We start from the raw sequence: 7465 nt of genomic DNA on the forward strand, positions 1-7465 counted from the left end.
GACCCTCTCTCTCTCTCTCTCTCTCTCTCTCTCTCTCTCTCTCTCTCTCTCTCTCTCTCTCAAATCCTAGAACAAAGATCTCTTCTTTTCGTATATTTACCTCCTTGAACTCCTCTATTGTTCTCTCTTCTATTATGATCTCCAAGTCTCTTTGAATGGGTCTCGATAGGACAAGAAAGATATACCCAAATATGAGTGCAAATAGGAGATCAAAAGGTTTAATAAACAATTGAGATTAAATATAGGAGAACTTGTCAAAAGTGCCAAAACGTCTCATAACCATCGATGGTAGATCATGACCATTAATGGTCTCTTGATGATCATTGATAGTTCGACTGTAGCCATCGATTGTGTTGATTCTGGTTTCTAAATTTCTTTGATTGTCTCATGTAGTCATCTATGGTCATAAGCTTGTGACCATTGATAGTGCACTGTAGACCATCCATGGTACCAACTAATGTTTCTATTTTTCTCCGAGTGGTTCCCGTAACCATCGATGGGTCACTGTTGACCATCGATGGTTAGAAGGTTGAAATCAACGTTATGCTGATTTTTGAATCATTTTAAAACCATCTTGCTCGTTTCTATTTGAACCTGAAATATATCGTCTCACAAAACATATCAGTAGTAAATGAGAGTTTGTTATTAATCAAACAAGAGATATTCCACAAACAACGTTCTAACAATCTCCCTCTTTTGATAATATAATAACAAAACTCAAAATTTAAATACAGAATGTAAAACATTGTGAGATATATATTCAGTACAAAATAAGTACATAATATATTTCATGCAAAAGAATGCAAAGCTCCCCCCTACAAGTTTGCTATACATGAAAGTATTAAATGTATACAAGTTTTCCAGAAACTCTCCCTAAAACAAAGAAATTTTCTCTCCCTGAAACAAAGCATTAGATGTTTAAAAAAAATTCAAATCTAAGGATCAATCATGAAATCAATTGGCCAAAAATCAATCATGAAAATAATTGGATAGGAAAAACCTTTATATTGCACAAACATTCATGAAATATTTCAGATTTTCACCTTTTCTCCCCCCTTTTGTTATTAGCAAAAGAAAAACACACCGAGGATATGCAATATACTTGAGAATTTAGATAAAAATTATCCAAAGGTAAAAAGAAGAGAAATACACATTGATTCACAAAGAAATTTGTAGAAAAATAGCACCAGAGATACATATATAACTTCAAAACAAGTGAACCATGATGATAGTTCATATAAAAATTCACACACAAACTATAAAGTTATCGATGAAAAGTTTATAAAAGCAAAAATAAAAGTAATTATATTATTTCACAAGACGAATTTAGATATATCTTATCTAGTTTGAGCTTCTTATTTTATTAAACAACTTGAATTATCTCAACCTTTAGAAAAAGTCCAAAATCTCGATCCATCACCTCAACGATAAAGGAATTTCTAAGAGGAAGAATGATAGTGTTGTTGGCCTTCTTGTTTTGATGATGATTTAACAAACAATTTACGACTAATATTGGTTTTAGTATTTTGGTTTTGTGTTGTTTAGTATACACAGGAAAATGAGCTACATTGATATTGAAGCCTATGCAAACTAAGTCAACTAATCAAGTTCAAGCTTCATATAATTCACTCTTGATATACTTAGTATAGGTTTATATGTAATGTGTGCTAATTCTTCAAACTCAAATTTTACACATACATTTATTTGTGAAATTTCTCAAATCATAGGTATTTTTATGTAAAATATAACATGCTTTGGACTATACAAACATTATAAACATCTTTTATTAAGTCCATAAAAACATTACACAAGTTTTCAAAACTTGATTTGAGCAAAATGTCAAAATTAACATGTTTAAATACACATGTATTTTAGTGTTTTTGAATATTTCTAAGATTTCACAAATGGTAAGTGCAAATTGAAAAATTCCTTTTCCAACATGTTCATATTTATGTTTATAAACTTTTCCCAAAGTTTTATATTTTATAAAATTTATTTTCTATTTTTAAAAAGGTTTGAAATTCGTTTTTACTATTCATAACAGGCTGAAAACATGTTATCAGTCGACTGGTGGTCCTTATCAGTCGACTGATGAATACGCCCAGAATTGTCAAAACTATCTGTTTTTGCGACTGATAAACTATCAGTCGACTGATGAAGCCTTTAGTCGACCGATGAGCTGCTAGTTGTCTATAACGGTTAGCTCATCAGTCGACTAATGAACAGTATCAGTCGACCGACACTTGTAACGGCTAGTTTTTCTAGCCCTTTGCATTTTTTATCTTTTTGCTGGGTTTTCTTGGTTTTTGGGCTTCGGTTTTCATCCTATAAATACTCCTTACTGTTTCACTCCTGAAAATTATCTAAGTGGGTTTTAACAAGAGTTTTAAAGGGATTAAAAGTTTGTTTAAGTTTCTTCTCAAGTTTGGTGTTCGTTTACAAAGAGGAAGCTTACATTGTCAATTGAGAAATTCATCATCAATCATTTTTATCCTCTCTTTTGTGTTTATAGAGAATTTTTTCTTAACTTATTTATCAAGCATTTTATTACTGATTTTTATATTCATATTATTGCTAGTTTGTTATTTGAGTAAGATTTTATTGAACTCATTTTATCACACACATCCCTATTTGAGGTTTTAGTATTTCATATATTATATATTGGGTTGTGGGATTGTGATACTGTGAGAGTGAGCTTATATTGTATTCTCATCCATTATAGAGAACAAATCATTTTTATTTGAGTCTTATTGTGAGTTACACATTGTATTATACTTGTACACCGAGAGGAGTGGTTGGTGAGAGACGGGGTCGATTCCAAGAGAAGTGACGTCAGTTGTAAAGCCTAGTGAGAGGTTATAAATCCGAGCACTTGAGGAAGAGGACACGGGCTCGGCAAATACTTAGAGGGTGTAGAGTGTGTTTACATTGTGTGTGTTGTAAATGTTTGTCGGTAAGCGTTGAAAACCGATTGTGAACATTTTGGGTGAACATCAAAAACCCGTTGTGTTAGTGGATTCTCCCCGAGACTGGGGAGCGGAGACGTGGGTCGGAAGGATAGAACTCCGTGATCATATTATTGTGTTTGTATTGCTCTTTGTATCCATTATTTGTTTATATCGTTTCTTGTTTATTTTTCCTTTGCATGTATATCCTTGCTTTAGTTCATTGAGTATTAATCTTGCTAGGATATATTTGTTGATAAGTTTTAAATTGGTATTAAATCAAATTAGATTAGCACATACCCTATTCACCCCCCTCTAGGGTGCTTTCAATTGGTATCAGAGCTTGGTTCTCTTTGATTTGTGGCTTAACCGCCTTGAGTTAAAGATCCAAGCTTTCATATTTGTGCTAATCTTATTTTGATAATTTTCATCTTTCTTGCATAATATATCATGGACATGCACGGTGCACCTAGCCTAGGTTATGCTATTAATGTTGCTCCTAAATTAGATAATTTCTCTTATGCTCAATGGTGTGTTAGATTTAAATTATTTGTTAAATCTAGACATTTTGATTTGTGGAAAATAATTGATTGTGTTTATATTGTACCCACTTCGGAGAAATCCAAGTGGAGTAAAGATGAACATAAAATGTTTATCATGAAAAAGCTTTTGTTAGAATTTTTACATAATGCGTTTGATTCATCTTCTTCTAACAAGCTTGATTCTTTTGATAGTGCTTATACATTGTGAAAACTTATAGAAGCACATCTAGAGAATTTGGAGGCGGTCCGACAAGCTTTGGAGGATTCCACTTCTAGTTCATGTGGAGCTTCATTTTCATGCACACGGCCACTAGGCAATAGCCCTAGTGAGGTATGCGAGTCCGATAACGAAAATAATCTTACTATTGCTGAACTCGTACATGGTTATGAATTATTGATGCATGATTATAAGAAATTACAACATAGCTTTATTGACTTAAAAAGCAAACATGTTGAATTGAAATCCACTCATGAAACTCTAGCCAATAAGTTTGATGTCATTGCAAATGAAAATGTAAATCTTAAAGAAAGCAATAAAAAACTAAAATTGGAAAAATACTAGTTTATTTCATGATAAATGTGATGCCATATTTGAAGTTGAGAACATTAGAAAAGAGCTTAATTCTTTCAAAAATGATAATGTATGTTCTACTTTTAATAATAAGGCTTATGTGAAAAATAATGAGTTTAATCATGTTAAAAGTGGAATATTCACTTTAGATTCAATATTAAAAACTTGCAATGTTAATAACAACAAGCTTATGGACTTATGTGCAAAGTCCCATGAAAATTCTTCCAAGAAACCTACACACTATGCACATATGTATAACAAGATTTACAAGTGTTCCATTTGCGACCGTAAAGGTCATATTGCTAAATTTTGTTATAATGCACAAAAGCCTATCAAGCATAATCATGTTTGTGCATCCCATCAAGCTTCATCTTTACATGTACACACACTTAATGATCATCATAAATATGCCCATGTGTACAAATATGATTTTTGTGGTCATTTTGGTTATTTGACCAAATTTTGTTTTGATTTAAGAAGAGTTTCACGTTTGCAAAACAATTTTAAAGAAAAATCTATTTTTGCAAATGATTCACGTGCACAACCAATTGGTCAATACAAATCATTTTAACCTTTTCATTGCACAAATTGTAATCGTAAAGATCATTCATACAATTTTTGTTTTGACCGTATCGGTGCACAAAATGCGCCCAAATGGGTTCATAACCCAAGGGCTTTAAGCTTAAATCATCTTCGAGTAGGATACCATATAAGATGTAGTTGATGATTGGGAAACGCCAATCTCTCGGCTCAACTTGGCCCGTGCCCTGGTGGGTGGTGTTCGCTTCCATAGCATACTTCGATTGAAAGAGCCGTCGGCTTGCGACGGTGACACTTTGACTTGTCCCTAGCGGTTGAGACAGATTAACCACCAATGATGCCAAGTCATCTGCATGCGTATTTTTGGAACGTAATATATCCTCGATGTGGAAGCTTTCGAATGATTCAGACAATTTGATAGCCTCTTTATGACATAGGATTAGATCATCGTTTTTTATTTCGTTCTCCCCTGTCATCTGCTTGACGATAAACTGCGAGTCGCCGTAAGCTTCGAGGTGCTTCACCCCCAACTCCTTGGCGAAGTCGAGCCTAATGAGTAACGCTTTATATTCAGCCATGTTATGGTACACGACTCAGTTAAAGAGAAAACTCGGGGTAATACGTGGTTTTGCTGAGAAACCAAGACCATCCCCACTCTCGCAACGATGGACCTACTTGTACCCACGTGAGATGCGCCATCGAAGTATAAGCGCCAAATTTCTTCCTGCGAGATTACATTGACCTCGTGGATTTCATCCGACATATCTCTGAATAGGCCAGTCTTCAACTCGACCGGATGACTGGCCATGAGATCGCAGATTGCTTGTCCTTTGACAAATTTCTTCAGCATGAAGTGTATGACGTATTGGGAAAGCAAGAGTGTCCATCTTTCTAGGTGCCAATTTAAGGACACGGATTGTGTCATGAAGACTCGGATGGGGTTCATCTAGGAGATAACATGTATGGTTTGACCAACCAAGTAGTGCCGCATTTTTTAAATTGCAAACACTAGGGCCAAACATTCATTTTCGACCATGGGGTATCGCCTTTCGGCTCCCTGCAAAGTTCTACTCAGATAATAGATGCCTTGCTCATGGCTATCGTCGTCATTTTGTGCTAAGAGAGCGCCGAGAGAATGCTTCATCACTCGCACATAAATTAGGAAGGGCTTTCCCGAGACGGGGGCCGCCAAGACAGGTGGATTCGAGAGATAAGTTTTGATTTCATCAAACGCTTGTTGACAAGGCTTGTCCCATATGAAGAAAATGCCTTTCTTCATCAGCTTGGAGAAGGGTTGGCACTTACCCGAAATATTTGTGATGAATCTTCGGATGTAAGCCAAATGTCCTTGTAGTCCTCTTAATTCCTTGAAATTCCAGGGTGGTTGGAGCTCTTAAATAGCTCGAATCTTCTCAGGATCTATGTGAAGCCCTTTTGTCGTGATGACGAATCAAAGGAATTTGCCGCTAGACATCCCTAAGAATGATTTCGTAGATTCATCTTCAGTTGATGAGATCGCATGAGTTCGAACATCACTCTCAGGTCTTGAAGGTGGTCGTCTTTGTTGAGACTCTTCATGACCAAGTCATCTATATAGCATTCGACTGTCTTTCGTAGATGATCTCGGAAAATTATGCTCATGGCGCGTTGATAGATTGCGCCGGCGTTCTTGAGTCCGAAGGGCATAACCGTATAACGGTATACCCCCACCGGAGTTCTTAACGAAGTGTGCTTCTCATCCTCAGGGTGCATCTTGATCTGATTATACCTCGAGAACCCGTCCATGAAGGACATCCTTTCGAACCCGCACGTATTGTCGATGATGACATTGGTGATGGGTAAAGGAAACTCGTCCTTTGGATAGGCAGCATTGAGGTCTCTAAAGTTGATGCAGATACGGATCTTTTCGTTCTTCTTCAGGACTGGCACAATATTAGCCACCCAATCGGGGTGTTGTTCCTCTCGGATGAAGCCTGATTCGATCAGCTTCTTCACTTCGGCTTCAATTGCCTCCATGATTTATGGACGAAACCGTCTTTGCTGTTGTTTGACGGGTTTGGCGTTCGAGTTGATGTTGAGATGATGCATGGCGATCCGAGGATCAAGACCAGGCATGTCCTCATAATTCCATACGAAGACGTCAACATATTCTGGAATGAGAGATATGAGGTCTTCTTTCTCCTTTGGAGGTAAACTGTCACTTATAAATATGGGTTTGGGTCAGCCTCATCTCCCATATTTACTTGGAGTATTTTATCCTCCGTGGGTTGATTGTGACAACCCCCAGTGTCAGAAGAACCAAACACGCAATCATGTGAAGAGGGTTCAAAAGAGGACTTGTGAGAATACTTAGAAAATTCTCCAAGTGTTGAATTCAGGCGAACTCACATTGACAGCCGAGGTCTCGTGTTCAGGTGAACTTCAGCCAACTGGCAAGCTCTTCCCGCTTGTTCATTCAGGCGGGGTTCACCTGTTTGACCAACTTTCGTTCTGCCTTTTTGGCGAAGGCTTGCTTGTAGGCGAGGTTTGGGTGTCAGGCGGGCCTGATGGGGCTCGCCTGTCTTCTTCAGCTCACCTGATTTAGGGAACTCGCCTGATTTAGGCAGTTCATCAGCTTTGAGAATTTTTCCAATAGAGCGAGGCTCACCTGAGTAGGTGGGCTCGCCTGAATTGGGAACATAGCCTAAAAAACAAAGCCCACCTGATTTGGGGGGCTCGCCTAATTTGATAGGTTCGCCCGAATGGGGAACTTTGCTCATGAAGTGAGGCTCACCTGCATTGATAGGCTCGCCTGGAACACCAAGTTCGCTAGTTTTAGGAACTTTGCTAATAGAGCGAAGCCCGCCTGAGTAGGGGGGCTCGCCTGA

Source organism: Asparagus officinalis, chromosome 1, assembly GCF_001876935.1.
Source record: "Asparagus officinalis chromosome 1, Aspof.V1, whole genome shotgun sequence".
NCBI classification, from domain to species: domain Eukaryota; kingdom Viridiplantae; phylum Streptophyta; class Magnoliopsida; order Asparagales; family Asparagaceae; genus Asparagus; species Asparagus officinalis.